We start from the raw sequence: 15,650 nt of genomic DNA, 5'->3' as shown, positions 1-15,650 counted from the left end.
TGGGGCCGCGGAACCAATGGGGCATCTAGCAGGAAGTGGAAGCTGAAAGCAAAATGCACACGCATAGTTACTGGTGGCCTTCTTACGTAAGTGTAGGTGCTGGTCTGGCAGCCATCTTACGTGAGTACCGGCCCCGACTGTGCATGCGCTGGTTTTTATAAACTTTAAAATGTAAATAACTTTAAAAATATAACACAGATTTCAATAAAACTACTTGCATTATCATTAAAGCAATGATGGTGAGTAAGGTGGGCCTAAAATTGTCGCTCTACAAACAAACAAACGAATGAGAGTTTTAGTATATAGACGATGATGAAGTTGGGTTTCCTTCTTATGATTTTTATTGCCTTTGGCCCTATTCTGACGGCCTTATGAATACTGAACAAAATCACAAATTATCTTCATCTTGGAATTTTGAAAGAAATGGTTATGGCTTGGTTATTATCTTCGAAAGCTCAATAAACTTTATAGAACTACTTTTTGAAGACTGGAAGGCAGCAAATGTAACCCCGATGTTTGTCAGTAATGGAGAAAACAGGAAGCCTTTGACTTGTGTTGCCTTAAATAGGAGGTATGAAAAATGCTGGTATATGATAACGTGATATCCAGGAAATTTACTGAATAATCAATAAAAATCATTCAAATTGCAGATGGTGGAAATCTGAAATAAAAGCAGAAAATGCTGGAAAAACGCAGCTAATCAGACAGCATCTACGGAATGGGGAAAAAAGTTAATGTTTCAGATCAAAAATTCTTCACCAGAACTGGGAAAGAGAAAGAAAGTTAATCTAAAAAACAGATGGGGAGAGCAAAAATCTGCCTGTACCACGGTGAAAAGATGTAGCCGTTGAACAGGCAGTTAGGCACCTTTGGCCATGTAATGTGTTGCTAATGTGATGTCTGAATGTTGTTACACAGATTGTCCAGCTGGGGCAGGCTGAGCAGGCGAGAATATACAGCATGTTTTATCAAAAAAACAAAAATGGAAGAGAGGAACGGTAAGCACAATTGGCAAGTCCTGATATAAAAATGCAAAACAAAGCTTTTCACTGTCTCTTGGTGCACCTGACATTATCAAACCTAAACAGAAAGAAAGAAAATTATTTGAAAATTTCCAACTTCTTTTTCTCAGTTCTGAATACGGAAATTCGACCTGAAGCGTTAGACAATAACATGATTGAACACAAACAATATGTAAAAGGGAAATCATATTTGATAATGATCTATTAAATTCAATGAGGATACATTGAGTAGAGTAAATGAGAAGGAACCAGTGGACGTGGTGTATTTGGATTTTTCAACAGCTTTTAATCAACCTCTGTATACGAGACTGCTAAACAAAATCAGAGTGCATGGTATTGGGGATAATGTAGCAGAGCAGATTAAGAAAGGACAAACAGACAAAAAGCACAGAGTACAAATAAATAAGTCTTTTTTTACTTTTGCGGGTTGTGACGAGTGGGTATCACAAGGATTGGTGCTAGGTCCCAACTATTTGTAATTTATATCAATGACTTGGCTGTGGGGAACCAAATGAGACATTTCCAAGTTGGCCGATGACACAACGTTAAATGGGAGTGCAAGTAAATGAGGAGAGGTTTCATTGGCCTGTAAATACCAGTCATTGTGCAAATAAAATGGTGATGGGGTACAATGAGAAAACTGTAAGTTAACACTTTGATAGAAAAAATACAGAATGCTTCGGTAAAAATCGTTAAATTGCCCCCAGTGTGGAGGATAGTATTTGTGTACGGGCTGGTCAACACAAACGCAGAGGGCCGAAGGGCACATTTCCACGCTGTATCTCTAAAGTCAATTTATTTTAAGGTTGAGATGTTGAGAATTGGGTGTCACAGGGAGCCAGTGGTTGAGACCCTTCTTCAGTCATGACCCAAAACCCATTCCTCCTCTCCAGAGATACTGCCTGTCACGCTGAGGTTCTCCAGCATTTTGTGTCTATCTTTGGTGAATCAGACAGTTAGGGAGACAAATGGTACATGGGCTTTAATTGCCAGAGGATTTGAATGCAGGACTAAAGATGTCTTTCGGTAGTAATTATGGCTCTCAAGGACAAAGACATGCCTCACTTGTTGAGCTTAGATTACGCGATCGTTCAGTCGTCTGATAACAGCAGGGAAGGAGCTGTTCCTGAATTTGGTGACACGTGCTTTCAAACTTTTGAATCTTCTGCCCGACAGGAGAGAGGAAAAGAGGGAATGAACGGAGTATAAATTATGCTTGATTATGTTGGCTGCTTACCTGAGGCAGCTGGAAGTGCAGTTGGTGTCTGTGTTGGTGGGGGGTGAGTCTAGCTTGTGTAATGGACCAGGCTACGTCCACAAGTCTCGGCAATTTCTTGTGGTCTTGAGCAGAGCTGTCGCCAACCAAGTTGCAATGCATCCCAATTGGATGCTTTCTAAGTACTTCTACAGAAGTTTGTAAGAGTTGTTGGAGACATGCCAAACTTTTTTAGTCTTCTAAATTTTAGAAGAAGGCTCGCAGTCCAACAAAAAATGCCTACGATGTTTCTGCAATATTTTTCATTAAACCTGTATCTCACTGTATTTGTGCATACGACAATAAACTCGACTTCACTTGACTTTCACGTATAGAAGTGAAAATAGGAGAAATTCTTCAATCTAAGGTGGTGAATAATTGGAATGCTCTACCCCCGAGGGCTATGGAGGCTGAATCATTGACTGCATTCAAAAATGAGATGAATAGATTTCAGGATAGTAGTGTAATCTGGATAGCAGTGGGAAGGTGCTATAGACCAGCACGGGAATGTAGACGCTCCCGCCTCCCCGAGTCTCGGGCAGATGAGGCTCGTCAGCCTGGGAAGGCAGTCCATCTAGGAGAGGGAAAACTCTGATCTAAAACCTCCACTGCCTTGTGGCCATATCCAGTCATGGAAAAGGCTCCAGAAAAATCCGGAGTGGGAGTCCCTAAGGCAGTTTGTCGTTGTCTACGACCTCGTTCTGGCAGCTCCTGCGACGGCACTGGTGCCAAACTGTAACGGCTCTGCTGTTCCTTTGGATCAATCAGCGACGTGGAGAGGGGGGACGTGCTGCATGGGCAACAGCCTGTCCTTCATATGACATCGCCCAGGCTTGCATCCGACCATACATCACTGCAAACCTACACCCACAACCTGGAGAGGCCACTCCAGCTTCGCCTGCGGTGTCGACACAACACGGGGAGCAACAGTTACCGGTTATAAGTCATCGCTAGATTGGCGTAAAGCGAGGCTCCATGGGTTGCTCCCGACGGTGGGAGGGATTTTCGGATATCACTGGACAGCTACCGCCCGCCTCAAGCTGGGCAGCCCCGGCCAATAAGGTGCTGTCCCGCCACGGTCTGCTATCCTCACTGGGTGCACGGGGATTAGGAACCATCCCAACAGCAGATCGCCACCATCGCACCTGCAAACGAAAGAACACATCAAAAGAGACCAGTTCTAAAACTGGGCACTTGGAATGTCGGACAATGATGACCGGCCTTTCTGAAAACCCACAGGACATCAGCGATTCCAGGAAAACAGCGGTCATAAACGACGAGCTCAAGAGACTCAACGTAGACATAGCCACCCTTCAGGAAACAAAGCTGGCAGACTCGGGCACACTGAAGGAGAAGGACTACACGTTCTACTGGCAGGGGAAGGACTCTGACGATCCCAGAGAGCACGGAGTAGGCTTCGCAGTAAGGAACAGCCTGCTGAACATGGTAGAACCAGGCAGAAATGGCTCAGAGCGACTCCTGTCTCTCTCGGCCTCAACACCACCGCAGGCCCAGTCACCCTTGTCAGCGTGTATGCCCCGACACTGTCCTCCACATCAGACACAAAGGACGACTTCTATGAGAACCTCAAATCCATCATCAGCAACATCTCCGGCAAGGAAGAACTTGTTCTCATGAGTGACATCAATGTTAGGGTGGGCGCAGACCACAAATCGTGGTCTTCCTGCCTTGGGCAGTTTGGTGTGGGCAAAATGAATGAGAACGTACAGCGACTGCTCGAGCTGTGCACTTACCATGACCTCTGCATCGCCAACTCGTACTTCCAGACAAAGCCCCAGCACAAGGTTTCCTGGATCACCCACGCACAAAGCATTGGCATCAACTGGATCTGATACTAGTCCTACGTGCCGCCCTCAAGAACGTTCTCCCCACACGCTCCTACCACAGTGCAGACTGCGACACAGACCACTCCTTGGTGTGTTGCAAGATCGGGCTGCAACCAAAGAGGTTCCACCATACCAGGAAGCAGGGGAAACCCTGCATCGATGTCAGCAAGATGCCCCATCCAGACCTCGGGCAACAGTTTGCAGAGGCTTTTGAGAGAGAACTTGGCACCTCGCGTCCTGGAGATTCTGCAACAGAGAAGTGGGAAACTCTGCGGGATACCATGCCCCGCGCCGCCTTGGCTAGCTTTGGGAAGACGTCCTCGAAGACACACGGCTGGTTTGAGGCCAAGTCGACCGAGATGACTCCTGTCATCGAAGCCAAGTGCGCCGCCCTAGCCAAGTACAAGTGGTCAGCCAACGAGAAGGACCTGCAGATCCTCAGGGCTGCCAGGAGCAAGGCTCAGCAGACTGCCAGGAGTTGTGCCAATGACCACTGGACACAGCTTAGTCATGACATCCAGACGGCCGCCATAACAAGGAACATCAGGGGAATGTACAATGGCATTAAGAAGGCACTAGGACCAGTCCAGAGCAAGACAGCCCCCCTCAAATCCTCCACTGGGGAAGCAATCAGAGACAAATGCCAGCAGATGAAGAGATGGGTGGAACACAACTCCGACCTCTACTCGAGAGAGAACACTGTGTCCCCCTCAGCCCTTGGCGCCATCGAGTGCCTGCCGACCATGGATGAGTTAGTCGGAGAGCCGACAGTAGAAGAGCTCAGCAAGGCCATTGACAGCCTTACCTCACGCAAGGCCCCAGCGATGGGATTCCCCCTGACCTGATCAAGCATTACAAGACTACCTTACTGCTTCCTTTGCATGAAGTCCTCTGCCAGCGCTGGCACGAAGGAGCTGTACCGCAGGACATGAGGGATGCCATGATCATTACCCTCTACAAGAACAAGGGTGAGAGAAGCGACTGCAACAACTACAGAGGCATCTCCCTCCTCAACATCGTTGGCAAGGTCTTTGCTCGGGTCATCTTGATCCACCTGCAGAAGCTGGCAGAACGTGTCTACCCAGAGTCACAGTGCGATTTCCGAGCTGGAAGGTCAACAGTAGACATGGTCTTCTCTCTTCGCCAGCTCCAGGAGAAGTGCTGAGAACAGCGGATCCCAATACATGTTGCTTTCATTGACCACAGCATGGCATTCGATCTCGTCAACAGAGATGGCCTATTCAAGGCTCTCCCAAAGATCGGCTGCCCACCAAAACTGCAGAGCATGATAGAATCCTTCCACATCTACACGAAGGGGACAGTGCAGTTCAATGGCAGCTTGTCTGAGCCCTTCGACATCCGCAGTGGCGTCAAACAAGGCAGCGCCCTCGCTCCCACACTCTTTGGGATTTTCTTCGCTCTCCTCCTGAAACATGCCTTCGGCACCGCAACAGAGGGGATCTACCTGCGTACAAGATCAGACTGCAGGCTCTTCAACCTCACCCGCCTCCGAGCCAAGACAAAAGTACGTGAATCTCTCATCAGAGACACGTTGTTCGCCGATGATGCAGCAGTTGTGTCCCACGCCCAGCAGGAACTACAGTCACTGATGGACCGCTTCTATCGGGCTTGCAAGGACTTCGGGCTGACAATCAGCCTGAAGAAAACGAACGTCCTGGGGCAGGACCTGTCTTCACCATCAACGACTACGAACTCGATGCCATCCATCAGTTCACGTACCTCGGCTCCACCATCACCGACAACCTCTCCTTGGACACAGAGATTGACAAGAGGATCGGGAAGGCAGCTACAACTCTTGCTCGCCTCACAACTCGAGTGTGGTCCACCCCAAAGCTGACAGTGAAGACACAGATAGCAGTCTACAACGCCTGTGTCAACAGCACGCTGCTGTACGGCAATGAGACATGGACTGCGTATGCCAGTCTGGAGAGAAGACTCAACACCTTCCACCTTAGAAGCTTCCGCCGTATCCTGGGTACGTCCTGGCAAGACAGAGTGTCCAACGCCGAGATTCTGTCTCACGCTGGCCTTCCCAGTATGTACGCTCTACTCTGGCAGCGCAGACTGGATGTCTGCAAGAGAGATTTGAAGGCGCCCGACATGGATGTGGAGTCCTGGGAGAGCCTTGCAGCTGACCGCACGAGGTGGAGAGGTACCCTGAACCGACATCTCAAAACGGGGGAAGAGAAACTGATGAACGCAGCGGCAGACAAGCGGGCACACAGAAAGGAGCGCAGCAACTTCAACAGACCAGAGACCACACACAAATGTGACCTTTGCGACAGAGACTGTCACTCCCACATTGGTCTCTTCAGCCACATGTGACGCTGCTGCGGCTGAGGTTTGGAGCAAGCAGCCAACAACTAGGATGCATCACCCATGGTCAGCCAAGACCGGGGGGCCTACTATATTGTGTAATCAATATGGTTTTAGGACAAGAAAACGGAGTGGAGATGAAAGGTAATCTATGATTACAATGAATGGAAAAACAGGTTTGAAAGACTGATTGATCATCTCTTGCTCAAAATACTTACATGATAATTTATATTGGTAACCATACTTTCTTCCAGCTCGATTTATTCACAAAATGCTGGAGTAACTCAGCAGGTCAACTTGACCTGCTGAGTTACTCCAGCATTTTGTGAATAAATCGATTTGTACCAGCATCTGCAGTTATTTTCTTATACTTTCTTCCAGCTCATTCCCTATCTTTCCAGTTTAATTTTTGAAGTGACATTATAAGTTTTGTATATATCCCAATAATTTCTCTTTTTAGTTTAGTTTGGTTTAGTTTAGTTTAGTTTAGAGATACAGCATGGAGACAGGCCTTTCGGCCCAACAAATCCGAACCGACCAGCGACCACTCCGTACACTAGCACTACCCTACAAACTAGGAACAATTTACAATTTTACCAAAGCCAATCAACCTACAAACCTGCACACCTTTGGAGTGTGGGAGGAAACCGGAGTACCTGGAGAAAATCCACGCGGTCACGGGAAGAACGTACAAACTCAGAACAGACAGCACCGTTAAGGCAGCAACACTACCGCTGCGCCACCGTGCCGCCCTATCTTATCCTCACTGTTTTTGTAAGTTTGTTAAAACTAGATACCGACTCTGTCAATTGAACAATTTCCTCTCTAATGAGGCAGCGCACTTGGGGCAGCAGGTGTTGCAGGTCCTCCAGCAACACCAGCTCAATCCTGACCTCCAATGCTGTGGCCACATGGGTTCCAGAGAGTGCTCTGGTTTCCTCCCACATCCCAAAGACATGCTGAGACATGGAAGATTAATTAATTACTGCAAATTATAACCAGTGTAGGAGAAACATGAGCATGTTAGAAAGAACAAATTGCAGGAAGGTAACTAGAGGAATGGGATAAAAGGAAATCAATTAATTGCAAGAAGTGACTTTGACCCGAAACATTTAATCTGTTTCTCTTTAGTTTTAGTTTTAGATACAGCGCAGAAACAGGCCCTTTCGGCCCACCGGGTCCGCACCGACCAGCGATCACCGCACACTAACGCTATCCTACACCCATTGGGGGCAATTTTTACATTTACCAAGCCAATTAACCTGCACGTCTTTGGAATGTGGGAGGAAACCGAAGATCTCGGAGGAAACCCACGCAGGTCACGGGGAGAACGTACAAACTCCGTACAGACAGCACCCGGGTCCCCGGCACTGCATTCGCTGTAAGGCAGCCACTCTACCGCTGCGCCACTGTGCCGTCCTTTATACAGTTGTGGCCAGTCTTGCTGAGTGTTTCCAGAATTTACTGTTCCAAATGGGATTACTCAAGAGTCAAGAATCAAGAGTGTTTTATTGTCATATGTCTCACACAGAACAATGAAATTCTTACTTGCAGCAGCACAGCAGAGTATGTAAACAAAATACTCTGTAAACAATATATTAAATGAAAAATAAGGTATGTGTGTATTACACACACACACACATAAAAACAAACAAAAATAGTGGAAAAAGACAAAATCAATGCCGCCAAGTCTATGTAGTTGAGCTTATTTGGAGGTGTATTCCAAATTAATTTGTCAGAGTATTCTGACATATACTCAGATCAAATAAACTTGTAAATAAAATTAAGCTCTGGGATTACTTACTCTTCGAAAACCCTTCAAAACTGAATACCTTTAGCTTGATTGTATTCATCCATGATATTATCTGCTCTGTTGGGACATGCAATCAAAATCTTTCCACTGTACCTGAGCACACAAGAATGAACCTAAATTTAGCTCCCAGGCAGGACCTCACTTATTTACTCTCAAACTGAGCGAGGCCATCAGTCCATACCAACTTCCAACAGAACAATCTCTCTCTACTTATTTTCTCTGGAGCCCAGTAACTTATTAGATTCATCAAGTTATACAGCAAAGAAACAGGCCCTTCAGCCCACCATATCGCCGAATGGCCTACTCCTGCACCTATTGTCTATTGTATATTGATTGTCTATTGTATCCATGTCAGCCATTAAATACCTATCTACATTGATCCCATTTCCCAGGACCTGGCCCATTGCATTCTTTGGCTTGACGTTTCAGGTTTTCATCTAAAAACTTCTTTACATTTACCAAGTGAGAATATATGCCAGTTGCAACCTGGGGGAAAACAATTCATTCCAAATCGCCTTTAAATGTTCTGCTCTTCATAATCCTATCCCCTCTGGTTATGGACACCTTTGCTAGAGTGCCTTCATCCTATGTCTTTTTATGTCAATAGATGTCTTTCACCAACAATATATTAAATGAAAAATAAGGTATGTGTGTATTACACACACACACACATAAAAACAAACAAAAATAGTGGAAAAAGACAAAATCAATGCCGCCAAGTATGCCCCCAGTAAATGCTCCATGCCTGGCAATATATGATATTCCTTCCTACACATATACTGGTGAATCTCCTTTGCAACATATCCGACCTTATCAATCCTCCCAAAATGTATCAGTTCATATTTTGGAGGATTAAGTTCCACCTGCATTTTCTCGACCCATCTAATCAACTCATTAAATAATATTCTGGTTTCCTCAATATCAACACCACCACCTATTTTCATGCCATCCGCAATCTTGCTTATCATGCATCCTTTGTTCACATCCAGATCATTTATATATAAGTAGGCACAAAAAGCTGGAGTATCTCAGAATCAGAATTCAGAATCAGAATTACCTTTATTTGTCATCCAAAAAACAAGTCTTTTGGACGAGATTTCGTCACCAACAGTCCAACAATAAGAGCAATAAAATAAGCAAATTACACAACCCCAACCAACACAAAACACAACAAAAAAAAGAAACATCCATCACAGTGAGTCTCCTCCAGTCCCCTCCTCACTGTGATAGAAGATTTCTCTAGCATCTCTGTGACAGAGATTTTTCCAGCATCTCTGGAGAAAAGGAATAGGTGAGACCCTTGTTTTGGAGTCGAGACCCTTCTTCAGTCTGAAGATATATATATCAGCAAGGATGTCTGTACCTACAGTGCTTTAAGGGTCTCACACTTCCAATTGCAAAAGCTACCTTCAACATCAGCCGCTACCTCCTATCACCAACCAATTTTGGATCTAGCTTGCCAAGTTGCCGTGGATCCCACTAGCTCTATTCTTTTGAACCAGTATCCTACGTGGGAAGTTGTCAAAACATTACTAAAGTCCATATGGACTACATCGCACGCTCTTCCTTCAATGATATACCTACTTACCCCCTTTGCAAAAAAAACATTCAAATGAGTTAAACAGGAATCTCCCCTCAACAAACCTATGAAGACTTCCTTGATTGATCTCTGTCTCTCCAAATTAAGATTAATCTCATCCCTCATAATTTCTTTCAATAATTACCACATTACTAGCATTAGACTTCCTGGCATGTAACACCAGGCATATCTCTGTAGCTCTTCTTGAATAAAGGTACCACATTTGCTGCCTTCCAGTAATTTGGCCAGCAGAATTAGAACATTTCTGCCTTGAGACCCAACAATCTTCTTTCTTGCCTCCCACAAAAAAATAGGATATCCCCTGACATGCTTTGGGAGTTTATCCACCTTGAAACCCACCAAAACATCTAACGTCCCTCCTTTCCTGTGGAAATTTGTTTCAAAATTTCACCTTTACACTCTATGAATTCTCCAACTACAATGTCCTACGGAATCATTTGTTTAAAATATTACTTATGTCACCCAGCTCCTGGCACAGATTGTTATTTTGGGCTAGATTAGACAAGATTAGATTACGTTATTGCCAAATACAACAAGGTTGCAATGAAATTGTTTGCTTGCGTGAAGCTCATGATCAGTATGCATGGCAATGATAGAGGCAACTACAAATGCAACAACTAATGGAAAACTATACAATAGTGTAAAGATTGGGGTACAATCTGAAGTAGGACAAAAAGTAGTGGTATTGGTTTATTATTGTCATGTGTACTGTGATACAGTGAAAAGGTTTGTTTGCACGTTAGCCGGTCAAATCATACTATACATGAGTACAATCAAGCCATACACAAGTAAAAAACAGGTAGTGCAAAGAGAAAAATACCAGAGTGCAGAATATAGTACCACAACATCAGAATGTAACAGCTGCAGAGAAAGTGCAGGTAAAAAAAGGTCCACAATGAGGTAGGCTGGAAGATCGGGGCAACATCCTAGCTAATACAATACAATCTGATATCACTGACGGAGAAGCTGTTCCTGAATGTGGTGGTACATGCTTTCAAACTTTTGTATCTTCTACTCAATGGTAGAAGGGAGAAGTGGGAATGACTCTGGTGAAAAGGTCCTTTGTTATCTTGGCTGCTTTCCTGAGGCAGTGCGAAGTGCAGATGGAGTCGATGGAGGGAGTCTGTTCTATGTGATGGTGTGGGCTACATCAACAACTCCTGCGGTCATGGGCAGAGCTGTTGCCAAACCAAGCTGTGATGCATCCCAATTGGATGCTTTCTGCAAATACAAGGAACTGCAGAAGTTGATTTACAAAAAAAGACACAAAGTGCCGGAATAACTCAGCGGGTCAGGCAGCATCTCTGGAGAATAATCTGAAGAAGGGTCCTGACCCGAGGGAAAGAAAGCTGGAAGAGAGGAGGAAGAGGACAAAGCCTACTAAGTGAAAGGCCCACGGCAGTGTTTTGAAAACGAACAGTGGAGTTTGCACAGAGGTTCTGAGCTGTATTTATCCACCAGTCTGTCAGCCAGAGCAATTGTCTGAACATTTATTTTTGCTGCAGTTTGTGGGATCTTGCTGTGTACATAATTGCCTGTCAAGTTTCTACATTACAACAATGATTACATTTTAAAGGTATTTCATGGCTGTAAAGTGCTTTCAGAAACCCTAAAGGCATGAAAGGTGCCATATAAATGCTCATCTGTATTCTGCCGATTTTCAATTTGGGACTGGACTTTTTTGTTGTTGATTTGTCCACAGTTTGTCCACAGTTTTCCCCAGTTAAATGTAGGCACAAGAGTGCAGATGCTGGGATCTTGAGCATAAAACCAAGTGTTGGAAGAACCTCGTGGACCAGGCAACATCTGTGGAGGAATTCAGTCCCCAACTTGAAACATCATCTTTCCATTTCTCTCCACAGATGCTGCCTGGCCTTCTGAGTTTAGTTTAGTTTAGTTTAGTATAGAGATTTTTTTAGTCTCGAGATAGAGCGCAAAAACAGGCCCTTTGTACCACCGTCTGTGCCGACCAGCAATCACCCCGTACACTAGCACTATCCTACACACTTGGGACAATTTACAATTTTTACCAAAGCCAATTAACCTACAAACTTGTATGTTTTTGGAGTTCCTCCACAAGAACACAAGAACACAAGAAAATAGGAGCAGGAGTAGGCCAACCGGCCCCTCGAGCCCGCTCCGCCATTCAATACGATCATGGCTGATCCTACCCCAACCCCCTTCCCACTATCGCCCTTCTTCCCACCCAAAAGAACCGTGTAATCTCCTGGGAGAGGCGAAAAACCGGATAAAAACCCAGGCCAATTTGGGAAAAAAATCTGGGAAATTCCTCTCCAACCCCAAGCTAGGCGATCAAAACGTGTCCAGGGGATTACTCAGGTCTTACTATACTAACCATAGCTCATGTCCATTTCCCTGCCCGTTCCCCGTAACCCCTAATTCCTTTGTCTATTAAAAAACAATCTATTTCTGTTTTAAATTTATTTAACGTTCCTGCATCCACAGCTCCCTGAGGCAGCGAATTCCACAGACTAACCACCCTCTGAGTGAAGAAGTTTCTCCTCATCTCAGTTTTAAAAGAGCCCCCTCTTATTCTAAGACTATGCCCCCTAGTTCTGGTCTCCCCGATCATCGGAAACATCTTTAGCGCATCCACCCGATCAAGGGATCAAGGCCCCTCACGATCTTATACGTTTCAATAAGATCGCCTCTCATTCTTCTGAACTCCAATGAGAAAAGTCCCAACCAACTTAACCTTTCCTCATATGTCAACCCCCTCATCCCTGGAATTAACCGTGTAAACCTTCTCTGCACTGCCTCCAGAGCAAGTACATCCTTTCTTAAATATGGACACCAAAACTGCACACAGTATTCCAAATGCGGTCTTACCAATACTGTATACAGCTGCAGCAACACCTCCCTACTTTTATACTCTATCCCCCTGGCAATAAAGGTCAGCAAGTTTTATTTGTCCCAGTTCATGACTGCCTCTATTTTGCTGACCAGTCTTATGTTGCCCGATTGAGAAGAGAGGTTAAATGGTCATTTTTAAAGTCAGCATGCAAAGCATGGAGACAAGAGCCCAGAAATTCCAGTTTAGCAACTCTGCTGCTGGAAGCTAGAGAGGGTGTATCTGCTATTTGCATATCTCTTCTGACAACACAGGAGACTGCAGATGCCGGAATCCTGAATAAAATGCAAAGCGCTGAAGAAATTCAGCAGGTCGGGAGGCATCCACAGAGGGAAATGGACAGACGGCTTTACAGGCCGGGTGCATTCTTCAGACTGAAGGGGTGTCTGGACCCGAAACTTCATCTGTCCATTTCACTTCACAGATGCTGCCTGATCCGTCGAGTTCCTCCAGCAGTGTGTGTGCGTGTGTGCGTGTGTTTTTGAAAATATCTCTTCTGGCAACTACCTGCAACAATGTCTCTGGGATTTCTATTTCCTAATCACAGTTCACACTGGCGGTGGTTCACAGGTGAGTCACTCTGATAAGTGAATGCTGTATTCTGGCTACTGAGTATCTTGCCACCAGTGTACAGTGATATGGACCTCACCCATGGCCATTGTGCACGTTAATAATGAGGTGTACTCGCTGGTATCCCAGGTTAAACTATGTGTAAGAAAATAATTGCAGATGCTGGTACAAATCGAAGGTATTATTCACAAAATGCTGGAGTAACTCAGCAGGTCAGGCAGCATCTCAGGAGAGAAGGAATGGGTGACGTTTCGGGCCGAGACCCTTCTTCAGTCTCGACCCGAAACGTCACCCATTCCTTCTCTCCTGAGATGCTGCCTGACCTGCTGAGTTACTCCAGCATTTTGTGAATAAATACCAGGTTAAACTATGATGCTTTGCTCCTCCTCCATCCAAAGCATTAGCAGCCACGCCACAAAGGGCAAGAGCAAATGAAAGTAAGATCCACCCAAAAACATAACATTATCCTTCACATTCCTGCATCGCCTAATTCCATCACAAGTGCACATTTAAAACAATCTCAGGTTGCTGTGTTTCGACTCCCTGCTTGTAAACAGAAACTGAAGCGGGAGGATCTGGTACAGAAGGCTGTGCAGGGTTGGTCTGAAGAAACAGATGACACCCCTCGTTTTACTGCTTTCAGTCTGCGGACTGGTCCGTATTCAAGTGAATCTGCGGCCAACCTTGATGGATATGACACTGCTGTCACGGACTTCATCAGCAGGTGTGTGGAGTATAGTGTACCAAAGAAGGCAATACAAAGAAGACAGATGTCAGGGGTTATGGGGTTAGGAGGAAGAGGTAGATCAGCCTTGATTGAATGGCGGAGTAGACAATGGGCTGAATGACCGAATTCTGCTCCGGTCACTGATGAACGTAAGAACTTATGTGTACCCCCCAATCGGAAACAGTGAATGAACGGCGAAGTCCGGTACCAGGTGAAGTCCGGTACCAGGTGAAGTCCAACTCTGCAGCATCCAAGTCAAACGATGGTGAGCGGTACAAGAAATCTATCTACAACCTTTGCAGTGCCATCAAGAATGCCAAGAGGAAATCTGGACTAAGCTATGACATGGATACCAGTACATTGTGGCAAGGCTGGCCTACAAGGCTGGCTACAAAGTGAAAGCAGGTAGTATCGCTGCCACAAATGGGTCCCTCCCTCCCTGATAAACTTAATGCATTCCACGCTCGCTTTGAATTGATTGTCGGTGGTGGAATGCCACCCGCCCCGCCGGTCTCAGGTACCAGCAGTAATAGCAGACGCAAAAGTAAGGGCCGGTAAGGGAGTGAACCAGGGTCTGACCTTCCACACCCTCAAGGCTGAAGGTGGCTGGGCGAGGAGAGAGCAGACGGTTCGCTGGACGACCCAGAAGGAGGCAAACCTATTGCTTGTACAGCTGTAATATGATGTCCCTACTCCTACACGCAATGCCCGATGAAGGCAAGTGTGCCGAACACCTGTTTCTACACCCTAACATAGACACAAAAAGCTGGAGTAACTCAGCGGGACAGGCAGCATCTCTGGAGAGAAGGAATGGGTGACCACCTGGTTCGCTACCTTCAAAGAATTGTATACCTACATTCCGAGGTCTCTCTGTTCTACACATTGCCAGGGCCATACCATTCAGTTTCCAAACCTCCATAAGGTTACTCAACACCACCCACATCCCAGTGAGAATAAACCCAATCTACCCAATCTCTCCTTGTAACTCAACCCCTTCATGTCCAAGGAACATTTTTGTGAATTCTTTCTGCACCCTTTCACATGAAATTGCATCATTCCTTTAGCGTGGCGATCAGAAGTGCACGCAATACTCCAAGTGCAGTCCAACCAATGTTTTGTACAACTGTAACAAGACGTCCCAAGGATATACAAACTTGGATTGTTTTCGTTGTCTTGTTGGAGGCTGAGGGGCGATCTGTAGAAGGGTGGATGTTCAGATTCCTTTTTTTGCAAGGTGAAAACGTCAAATATTAAGGGCCATAGATTTAAGATGCGTGGGGGTAATTTTAAAGGAGATTTGTGTGGTGTTTTATTTTAAACACAGGGTACTAAGTGTCTGGAACACACTCCCATGAGAGTTGGTAGAAGCAGGTGTGGTTTCCCACAATGTGCTCAGACACACCTGGTCAGTCCCCAGGGGGGTTATCCTCCTTAATGTGCTTCCAGACCACCAACACTTCCTCTTTCAAGACATTGATATGTTTTAGGATATCACTGTTCTCTTCCCTGAACTCACCACCTTCGATGTCCTGCTCCGTAGAAAATACAGACGAGAAGCATTCGCTTATTCATCAATCTTGGCTCAAGAGAGAAATTACCATTTTGAT

This window comes from Rhinoraja longicauda, chromosome 2 (genome assembly GCF_053455715.1).
Source record: "Rhinoraja longicauda isolate Sanriku21f chromosome 2, sRhiLon1.1, whole genome shotgun sequence".
Classification (NCBI taxonomy): domain Eukaryota; kingdom Metazoa; phylum Chordata; class Chondrichthyes; order Rajiformes; family Arhynchobatidae; genus Rhinoraja; species Rhinoraja longicauda.
Note: the sequence above shows the minus strand (reverse complement) of the source record.